Here is a 13,263-nt window from a genome sequence, read left to right on the forward strand (position 1 = left end):
ATGGGAATTTCTATGCCGCCATCTGTATAAACATGGAAATATCTACACGGCCATCTGTGTATAGATGGAAATATCAACACAGCCATCTGAACAAACATGGAAATATCTACACCGCTATCTCTATAAACATGGAAGTATCTGCACTGCCATCTGTAAAAACATGGAAATACCTATACAGTCATCTGTATAAACATGGAAATATCTACAATGCCATCTGTATACACATGGATATATCTAAACAGCCATCTGTATAAGCATGTAAATATCTTCACTGCTATCTCTATAAACATGGAAATATCTACACCGCCATCTCTATAAACATGAAAATATCTACAGTGCCATCTCCATAAATATGGAACTAACTTCTCCGCCATCTGTATAAACATGGAAACATCTACACCGCCATCTGTGTGAACAAGGAAATATCTACAATTCCATCAGGATAAAGATATAAATATCTGCACCGCGAGCTGTATAAACATGTAAATATCTACATCGCTATCTGTATAAACATGGAAATACCAACACCGCTATCGGTATAAACATGGAAATATCTACAACGCCATCTATATAAACATGGAAATATCTACACCGCTATGTCTATAAACATGGAAATACCTACACCGCTATCTCTGTAAACATGGAAATATCTACACCTCTATCTGTATAAACATGGAAATATCTACAATGCCATCTGTAGAAAGATGGAAATATCTACACCGCAATCTGTGTAAACATGGAAATATCTACACCGATATCTGTATAAACATGGAAATATCTACAATGCCATCTGTAGAAAGATGGAAATATCTACACCGCAATCTGTGTAAACATGGAAATATCTACACCGATATCTGTATAAACATGGAAATATCTACACCGCAATCTGTATAAACATGGAAATATCTACACCGCGATCTGTATAAACATGGAAATATCTACACAGCGATCTGTATAAACATGGAAATATCTGCAACGCGATCTGTATAAACATGGAAATATCTACACCATGATCTGTATAAACATGGAAATATATACACCGCTATCTGTATAAACATGGAAATATCTGCACCGCTATCTCTATAAACATGGAAATATCTACAAAGACATCTGTATGAACATGGAAATACCTACACAGTCATGTGTAGGAACATTTAAATATCTACACTGCCATCTGTATAAACATAGAAATATCTACAAATCCCTCTGTATAAATATGGAAATATCTGCATAGGCATCTGTGTAAACATGGAAATATCTGCACCGCTATCTGTATAAACATGGAAATACCAACACCGCTGTCTCTATAAACATGGTAATATGTACACCGCTATGTGTATAAACATGGAAATATCTCCACTGCTCTCTGTATAAACATGGAAATATCTCCACCGTTATCTGTATAAACATGGAAATATCGACAGCGCCATCACTATAAACATTGAAATATCTACACTGCCATCCGTAAAAACATGGAAATATCTACACCGCCAACTGTATAAACATGGAAATATCTACACCACCATCTGTATAAACATGGAAATAACTACAATACCATCTGTATACACATGGAAATATCTACACAGACATCTGTATAAATATGGAAATAACTACACTGCCATCTGTATAAACATGGAAATATCTACACTGCCATCTGTAGAAAGATGGAAATATCTACACCGCTATCTCTATAAATATGGAAATATCTACACCGCCATCTCTATAAACATGAAAATATCTACACTGCCATCTCCATAAAGATGGAAGTATCTACTCCGCCATGTGTATAAACACGGAAATATTTACACCACCATCTGTGTAAACATGGAAATATCTACACCGCTATCTGTATAAACATGGAAATATCTACACCGCCATCTGCATGTCCATGGGAATTTCTATGCCGCCATCTGTATAAACATGGAAATATCTACACGGCCATCTGTGTATAGATGGAAATATCAACACAGCCATCTGTACAAACATGGAAATATCTACACCGCTATCTCTATAAACATGGAAGTATCTGCACTGCCATCTGTAAAAACATGGAAATACCTATACAGTCATCTGTATAAACATGGAAATATCTACAATGCCATCTGTATACACATGGATATATCTAAACAGCCATCTGTATAAGCATGTAAATATCTTCACTGCTATCTCTATAAACATGGAAATATCTACACCGCCATCTCTATAAACATGAAAATATCTACAGTGCCATTTCCATAAATATGGAACTAACTTCTCCGCCATCTGTATAAACATGGAAACATCTACACCGCCATCTGTGTGAACAAGGAAATATCTACAATTCCATCAGGATAAAGATATAAATATCTGCACCGCGAGCTGTATAAACATGTAAATATCTACATCGCTATCTGTATAAACATGGAAATACCAACACCGCTATCGGTATAAACATGGAAATATCTACAACGCCATCTGTATAAACATGGAAATATCTACACCGCTATGTCTATAAACATGGAAATACCTACACCGCTATCTCTGTAAACATGGAAATATCTACACCTCTATCTGTATAAACATGGAAATATCTACAATGCCATCTGAGAAAGATGGAAATATCTACACCGCAATCTGTGTAAACATGGAAATATCTACACCGATATCTGTATAAACATGGAAATATCTACACCGCAATCTGTATAAACATGGAAATATCTACACCGCGATCTGTATAAACATGGAAATATCTACACAGCGATCTGTATAAACATGGAAATATCTGCAACGCGATCTGTATAAACATGGAAATATCTACACCATGATCTGTATAAACATGGAAATATATACACCGCTATCTGTATAAACATGGAAATATCTGCACCGCTATCTCTATAAACATGGAAATATCTACAAAGACATCTGTATGAACATGGAAATACCTACACAGTCATGTGTAGGAACATTTAAATATCTACACTGCCATCTGTATAAACATAGAAATATCTACAAATCCCTCTGTATAAATATGGAAATATCTGCATAGGCATCTGTGTAAACATGGAAATATCTGCACCGCTATCTGTATAAACATGGAAATACCAACACCGCTGTCTCTATAAACATGGTAATATGTACACCGCTATGTGTATAAACATGGAAATATCTCCACTGCTCTCTGTATAAACATGGAAATATCTCCACCGTTATCTGTATAAACATGGAAATATCGACAGCGCCATCACTATAAACATTGAAATATCTACACTGCCATCTGTAAAAACATGGAAATATCTACACCGCCAACTGTATAAACATGGAAATATCTACACCACCATCTGTATAAACATGGAAATAACTACAATACCATCTGTATACACATGGAAATATCTACACAGACATCTGTATAAATATGGAAATAACTACACTGCCATCTGTATAAACATGGAAATATCTACACTGCCATCTGTAGAAAGATGGAAATATCTACACCGCTATCTCTATAAATATGGAAATATCTACACCGCCATCTCTATAAACATGAAAATATCTACACTGCCATCTCCATAAAGATGGAATTATCTACTCCGCCATGTGTATAAACACGGAAATATCTACACCACCATCTGTGTAAACATGGAAATATCTACACCACTATCTGTATAAACATGGAAATATCTACACCGCCATCTGCATGTCCATGGGAATTTCTACGCCGCCATCTGTATAAACATGGAAATATCTACACGGCCATCTGTGTATAGATGGAAATATCAACACAGCCATCTGTACAAACATGGAAATATCTACACCGCTATCTCTATAAACATGGAAATATCTGCACTGCCATCTGTGAAAACATGGAAATACCTATACAGTCATCTGTATAAACATGGAAATATCTACAATGCCATCTGTATACACATGGAAATATCTAAACAGCCATGTGTATAAGCATGTAAATATCTTCACTGCTATCTCTATAAACATGGAAATATCTAAACCGCCATCTCTATAAACATGAAAATATCTACACTGCCATCTCCATAAATATGGAACTAACTACTCCGCCATCTGTATAAACATGGAAACATCCTCACCGCCATCTGTGTGAACAAGGAAATATCTACAATTCGATCAGGATAAAGATATAAATATCTGCACCGCGAGCTGTATAAACATGTAAATATCTACATCGCTATCTGTATAAACATGGAAATACCAACACCGCTATCGGTATAAACATGGAAATATCTACAACGCCATCTATATAAACATGGAAATATCTACACCGCTATGTCTATAAACATGGAAATACCTACACCGCTATCTCTGTAAACATGGAAATATCTACACCTCTATCTGTATAAACATGGAAATATCTACAATGCCATCTGTAGAAAGATGGAAATATCTACACCGCAATCTGTGTAAACATGGAAATATCTACACCGATATCTGTATAAACATGGAAATATCTACAATGCCATCTGTAGAAAGATGGAAATATCTACACCGCAATCTGTGTAAACATGGAAATATCTACACCGATATCTGTATAAACATGGAAATATCTACACCGCAATCTGTATAAACATGGAAATATCTACACCGCGATCTGTATAAACATGGAAATATCTACACAGCGATCTGTATAAACATGGAAATATCTGCAACGCGATCTGTATAAACATGGAAATATCTACACCATGATCTGTATAAACATGGAAATATATACACCGCTATCTGTATAAACATGGAAATATCTGCACCGCTATCTCTATAAACATGGAAATATCTACAAAGACATCTGTATGAACATGGAAATACCTACACAGTCATGTGTAGGAACATTTAAATATCTACACTGCCATCTGTATAAACATAGAAATATCTACAAATCCCTCTGTATAAATATGGAAATATCTGCATAGGCATCTGTGTAAACATGGAAATATCTGCACCGCTATCTGTATAAACATGGAAATACCAACACCGCTGTCTCTATAAACATGGTAATATGTACACCGCTATGTGTATAAACATGGAAATATCTCCACTGCTCTCTGTATAAACATGGAAATATCTCCACCGTTATCTGTATAAACATGGAAATATCGACAGCGCCATCACTATAAACATTGAAATATCTACACTGCCATCCGTAAAAACATGGAAATATCTACACCGCCAACTGTATAAACATGGAAATATCTACACCACCATCTGTATAAACATGGAAATAACTACAATACCATCTGTATACACATGGAAATATCTACACAGACATCTGTATAAATATGGAAATAACTACACTGCCATCTGTATAAACATGGAAATATCTACACTGCCATCTGTAGAAAGATGGAAATATCTACACCGCTATCTCTATAAATATGGAAATATCTACACCGCCATCTCTATAAACATGAAAATATCTACACTGCCATCTCCATAAAGATGGAAGTATCTACTCCGCCATGTGTATAAACACGGAAATATTTACACCACCATCTGTGTAAACATGGAAATATCTACACCGCTATCTGTATAAACATGGAAATATCTACACCGCCATCTGCATGTCCATGGGAATTTCTATGCCGCCATCTGTATAAACATGGAAATATCTACACGGCCATCTGTGTATAGATGGAAATATCAACACAGCCATCTGTACAAACATGGAAATATCTACACTGCTATCTCTATAAACATAGAAGTATCTGCACTGCCATCTGTAAAAACATGGAAATACCTATACAGTCATCTGTATAAACATGGAAATATCTACAATGCCATCTGTATACACATGGATATATCTAAACAGCCATCTGTATAAGCATGTAAATATCTTCACTGCTATCTCTATAAACATGGAAATATCTACACCGCCATCTCTATAAACATGAAAATATCTACAGTGCCATTTCCATAAATATGGAACTAACTTCTCCGCCATCTGTATAAACATGGAAACATCTACACCGCCATCTGTGTGAACAAGGAAATATCTACAATTCCATCAGGATAAAGATATAAATATCTGCACCGCGAGCTGTATAAACATGTAAATATCTACATCGCTATCTGTATAAACATGGAAATACCAACACCGCTATCGGTATAAACATGGAAATATCTACAACACCATCTGTATAAACATGGAAATATCTACACCGCTATGTCTATAAACATGGAAATACCTACACCGCTATCTCTGTAAACATGGAAATATCTACACCTCTATCTGTATAAACATGGAAATATCTACAATGCCATCTGTAGAAAGATGGAAATATCTACACCGCAATCTGTGTAAACATGGAAATATCTACACCGATATCTGTATAAACATGGAAATATCTACACCGCAATCTGTATAAACATGGAAATATCTACACCGCGATCTGTATAAACATGGAAATATCTACACAGCGATCTGTATAAACATGGAAATATCTGCAACGCGATCTGTATAAACATGGAAATATCTACACCATGATCTGTATAAACATGGAAATATATACACCGCTATCTGTATAAACATGGAAATATCTGCACCGCTATCTCTATAAACATGGAAATATCTACAAAGACATCTGTATGAACATGGAAATACCTACACAGTCATGTGTAGGAACATTTAAATATCTACACTGCCATCTGTATAAACATAGAAATATCTACAAATCCCTCTGTATAAATATGGAAATATCTGCATAGGCATCTGTGTAAACATGGAAATATCTGCACCGCTATCTATATAAACATGGAAATACCAACACCGCTGTCTCTATAAACATGGTAATATGTACACCGCTATGTGTATAAACATGGAAATATCTCCACTGCTCTCTGTATAAACATGGAAATATCTCCACCGTTATCTGTATAAACATGGAAATATCGACAGCGCCATCACTATAAACATTGAAATATCTACACTGCCATCTGTAAAAACATGGAAATATCTACACCGCCAACTGTATAAACATGGAAATATCTACACCACCATCTGTATAAACATGGAAATAACTACAATACCATCTGTATACACATGGAAATATCTACACAGACATCTGTATAAATATGGAAATAACTACACTGCCATCTGTATAAACATGGAAATATCTACACTGCCATCTGTAGAAAGATGGAAATATCTACACCGCTATCTCTATAAATATGGAAATATCTACACCGCCATCTCTATAAACATGAAAATATCTACACTGCCATCTCCATAAAGATGGAAGTATCTACTCCGCCATGTGTATAAACACGGAAATATCTACACCACCATCTGTGTAAACATGGAAATATCTACACCACTATCTGTATAAACATGGAAATATCTACACCGCCATCTGCATGTCCATGGGAATTTCTACGCCGCCATCTGTATAAACATGGAAATATCTACACGGCCATCTGTGTATAGATGGAAATATCAACACAGCCATCTGTACAAACATGGAAATATCTACACCGCTATCTCTATAAACATGGAAATATCTGCACTGCCATCTGTGAAAACATGGAAATACCTATACAGTCATCTGTATAAACATGGAAATATCTACAATGCCATCTGTATACACATGGAAATATCTAAACAGCCATGTGTATAAGCATGTAAATATCTTCACTGCTATCTCTATAAACATGGAAATATCTAAACCGCCATCTCTATAAACATGAAAATATCTACACTGCCATCTCCATAAATATGGAACTAACTACTCCGCCATCTGTATAAACATGGAAACATCCTCACCGCCATCTGTGTGAACAAGGAAATATCTACAATTCGATCAGGATAAAGATATAAATATCTGCACCGCGAGCTGTATAAACATGTAAATATCTACATCGCTATCTGTATAAACATGGAAATACCAACACCGCTATCGGTATAAACATGGAAATATCTACAACGCCATCTATATAAACATGGAAATATCTACACCGCTATGTCTATAAACATGGAAATACCTACACCGCTATCTCTGTAAACATGGAAATATCTACACCTCTATCTGTATAAACATGGAAATATCTACACCACCATCTATATAAACATGGAAATATCTACACCGCCATCTGTATAAACATGGAAATATCTACAATGCCATCTGTAGAAAGATGGAAATATCTACACCGCAATCTGTGTAAACATGGAACTATCAACACTGCTATCTGTAAACACATGGAAATATCTACACCGCTATCTGTAAAGACATGGATATATCTACACCGCGATGTGTATAAACATGGAAATATCTACACCGCGATCTGTATAAACATGGAAATATCGACACCGCGCTCTGTATAGACAAGGAAATATCTACACCGCTATCTGTATAAACATGGAAATATCTACACAGCTATCTCTATAAACATGGAAATATCTACACCGCCATCTGTATTAACATGGAAATACCTATACAGTCATCTGTGTAAACATGGAAATATCTACACCACCATCAGTATAAACATGGAAATATCTTCAGTGCCATCTGAATACACATGGAAATACCTACACGGCAATATATGTATAGATGGAAACATCAACACGGCCATCTGTACAAACATGGAAATATCTACACTGCGGTCTGTATAAACATGGAAATATCTACACCATGATCTGTATAAACATGGAAATATATACACCGCTATCTGTATAAACATGGAAATATCTGCACCGCTATCTCTATAAACATGGAAATATCTACAAAGACATCTGTATGAACATGGAAATACCTACACAGTCATGTGTAGGAACATTTAAATATCTACACTGCCATCTGTATAAACATAGAAATATCTACAAAGCCCTCTGTATAAATATGGAAATATCTGCCTAGGCATCTGTGTAAACATGGAAATATCTGCACCGCTATCTGTATAAACATGGAAATACCTACACCGCTGTCTCTATAAACATGGTAATATGTACACCGCTATGTGTATAAACATGGAAATATCTCCACTGCTCTCTGTATAAACATGGAAATATCTCCACCGTTATCTGTATAAACATGGAAATATCGACAGCGCCATCACTATAAACATTGAAATATCTACACTGCCATCTGTAAAAACATGGAAATATCTACACCGCCAACTGTATAAACATGGAAATATCTACACCACCATCTGTATAAACATGGAAATAACTACAATACCATCTGTATACACATGGAAATATCTACACAGACATCTGTATAAATATGGAAATAACTACACTGCCATCTGTATAAACATGGAAATATCTACACTGCCATCTGTAGAAAGATGGAAATACCTACACCGCTATCTCTATAAATATGGAAATATCTACACCGCCATCTCTATAAACATGAAAATATCTACACTGCCATCTCCATAAAGATGGAAGTATCTACTCCGCCATGTGTATAAACACGGAAATATTTACACCACCATCTGTGTAAACATGGAAATATCTACACCGCTATCTGTATAAACATGGAAATATCTACACCGCCATCTGCATGTCCATGGGAATTTCTATGCCGCCATCTGTATAAACATGGAAATATCTACACGGCCATCTGTGTATAGATGGAAATAACAACACAGCCATCTGTACAAACATGGAAATATCTACACCGCTATCTCTATAAACATGGAAGTATCTGCACTGCCATCTGTAAAAACATGGAAATACCTATACAGTCATCTGTATAAACATGGAAATATCTACAATGCCATCTGTATACACATGGATATATCTAAACAGCCATCTGTATAAGCATGTAAATATCTTCACTGCTATCTCTATAAACATGGAAATATCTACACCGCCATCTCTATAAACATGAAAATATCTACAGTGCCATTTCCATAAATATGGAACTAACTTCTCCGCCATCTGTATAAACATGGAAACATCTACACCGCCATCTGTGTGAACAAGGAAATATCTACAATTCCATCAGGATAAAGATATAAATATCTGCACCGCGAGCTGTATAAACATGTAAATATCTACATCGCTATCTGTATAAACATGGAAATACCAACACCGCTATCGGTATAAACATGGAAATATCTACAACGCCATCTGTATAAACATGGAAATATCTACACCGCTATGTCTATAAACATGGAAATACCTACACCGCTATCTCTGTAAACATGGAAATATCTACACCTCTATCTGTATAAACATGGAAATATCTACAATGCCATCTGTAGAAAGATGGAAATATCTACACCGCAATCTGTGTAAACATGGAAATATCTACACCGATATCTGTATAAACATGGAAATATCTACACCGCAATCTGTATAAACATGGAAATATCTACACCGCGATCTGTATAAACATGGAAATATCTACACAGCGATCTGTATAAACATGGAAATATCTGCAACGCGATCTGTATAAACATGGAAATATCTACACCATGATCTGTATAAACATGGAAATATATACACCGCTATCTGTATAAACATGGAAATATCTGCACCGCTATCTCTATAAACATGGAAATATCTACAAAGACATCTGTATGAACATGGAAATACCTACACAGTCATGTGTAGGAACATTTAAATATCTACACTGCCATCTGTATAAACATAGAAATATCTACAAATCCCTCTGTATAAATATGGAAATATCTGCATAGGCATCTGTGTAAACATGGAAATATCTGCACCGCTATCTGTATAAACATGGAAATACCAACACCGCTGTCTCTATAAACATGGTAATATGTACACCGCTATGTGTATAAACATGGAAATATCTCCACTGCTCTCTGTATAAACATGGAAATATCTCCACCGTTATCTGTATAAACATGGAAATATCGACAGCGCCATCACTATAAACATTGAAATATCTACACTGCCATCTGTAAAAACATGGAAATATCTACACCGCCAACTGTATAAACATGGAAATATCTACACCACCATCTGTATAAACATGGAAATAACTACAATACCATCTGTATACACATGGAAATATCTACACAGACATCTGTATAAATATGGAAATCACTACACTGCCATCTGTATAAACATGGAAATATCTACACTGCCATCTGTAGAAAGATGGAAATATCTACACCGCTATCTCTATAAATATGGAAATATCTACACCGCCATCTCTATAAACATGAAAATATCTACACTGCCATCTCCATAAAGATGGAAGTATCTACTCCGCCATGTGTATAAACACGGAAATATCTACACCACCATCTGTGTAAACATGGAAATATCTACACCACTATCTGTATAAACATGGAAATATCTACACCGCCATCTGCATGTCCATGGGAATTTCTACGCCGCCATCTGTATAAACATGGAAATATCTACACGGCCATCTGTGTATAGATGGAAATATCAACACAGCCATCTGTACAAACATGGAAATATCTACACCGCTATCTCTATAAACATGGAAATATCTGCACTGCCATCTGTGAAAACATGGAAATACCTATACAGTCATCTGTATAAACATGGAAATATCTACAATGCCATCTGTATACACATGGAAATATCTAAACAGCCATGTGTATAAGCATGTAAATATCTTCACTGCTATCTCTATAAACATGGAAATATCTAAACCGCCATCTCTATAAACATGAAAATATCTACACTGCCATCTCCATAAATATGGAACTAACTACTCCGCCATCTGTATAAACATGGAAACATCCTCACCGCCATCTGTGTGAACAAGGAAATATCTACAATTCGATCAGGATAAAGATATAAATATCTGCACCGCGAGCTGTATAAACATGTAAATATCTACATCGCTATCTGTATAAACATGGAAATACCAACACCGCTATCGGTATAAACATGGAAATATCTACAACGCCATCTATATAAACATGGAAATATCTACACCGCTATGTCTATAAACATGGAAATACCTACACCGCTATCTCTGTAAACATGGAAATATCTACACCTCTATCTGTATAAACATGGAAATATCTACACCACCATCTATATAAACATGGAAATATCTACACCGCCATCTGTATAAACATGGAAATATCTACAATGCCATCTGTAGAAAGATGGAAATATCTACACCGCAATCTGTGTAAACATGGAACTATCAACACTGCTATCTGTAAACACATGGAAATATCTACACCGCTATCTGTAAAGACATGGATATATCTACACCGCGATGTGTATAAACATGGAAATATCTACACCGCGATCTGTATAAACATGGAAATATCGACACCGCGATCTGTATAGACAAGGAAATATCTACACCGCTATCTGTATAAACATGGAAATATCTACACAGCTATCTCTATAAACATGGAAATATCTACACCGCCATCTGTATTAACATGGAAATACCTATACAGTCATCTGTGTAAACATGGAAATATCTACACCACCATCAGTATAAACATGGAAATATCTTCAGTGCCATCTGAATACACATGGAAATACCTACACGGCAATATATGTATAGATGGAAACATCAACACGGCCATCTGTACAAACATGGAAATATCTACACTGCGGTCTGTATAAACATGGAAATATCTACACCATGATCTGTATAAACATGGAAATATATACACCGCTATCTGTATAAACATGGAAATATCTGCACCGCTATCTCTATAAACATGGAAATATCTACAAAGACATCTGTATGAACATGGAAATACCTACACAGTCATGTGTAGGAACATTTAAATATCTACACTGCCATCTGTATAAACATAGAAATATCTACAAAGCCCTCTGTATAAATATGGAAATATCTGCCTAGGCATCTGTGTAAACATGGAAATATCTGCACCGCTATCTGTATAAACATGGAAATACCTACACCGCTGTCTCTATAAACATGGTAATATGTACACCGCTATGTGTATAAACATGGAAATATCTCCACTGCTCTCTGTATAAACATGGAAATATCTCCACCGTTATCTGTATAAACATGGAAATATCGACAGCGCCATCACTATAAACATTGAAATATCTACACTGCCATCTGTAAAAACATGGAAATATCTACACCGCCAACTGTATAAACATGGAAATATCTACACCACCATCTGTATAAACATGGAAATAACTACAATACCATCTGTATACACATGGAAATATCTACACAGACATCTGTATAAATATGGAAATAACTACACTGCCATCTGTATAAACATGGAAATATCTACACTGCCATCTGTAGAAAGATGGAAATACCTACACCGCTATCTCTATAAATATGGAAATATCTACAC

The sequence above is a fragment of the Pan paniscus genome, chromosome 7 (assembly GCF_029289425.2).
Source record: "Pan paniscus chromosome 7, NHGRI_mPanPan1-v2.0_pri, whole genome shotgun sequence".
In the NCBI taxonomy this organism is placed as follows: domain Eukaryota; kingdom Metazoa; phylum Chordata; class Mammalia; order Primates; family Hominidae; genus Pan; species Pan paniscus.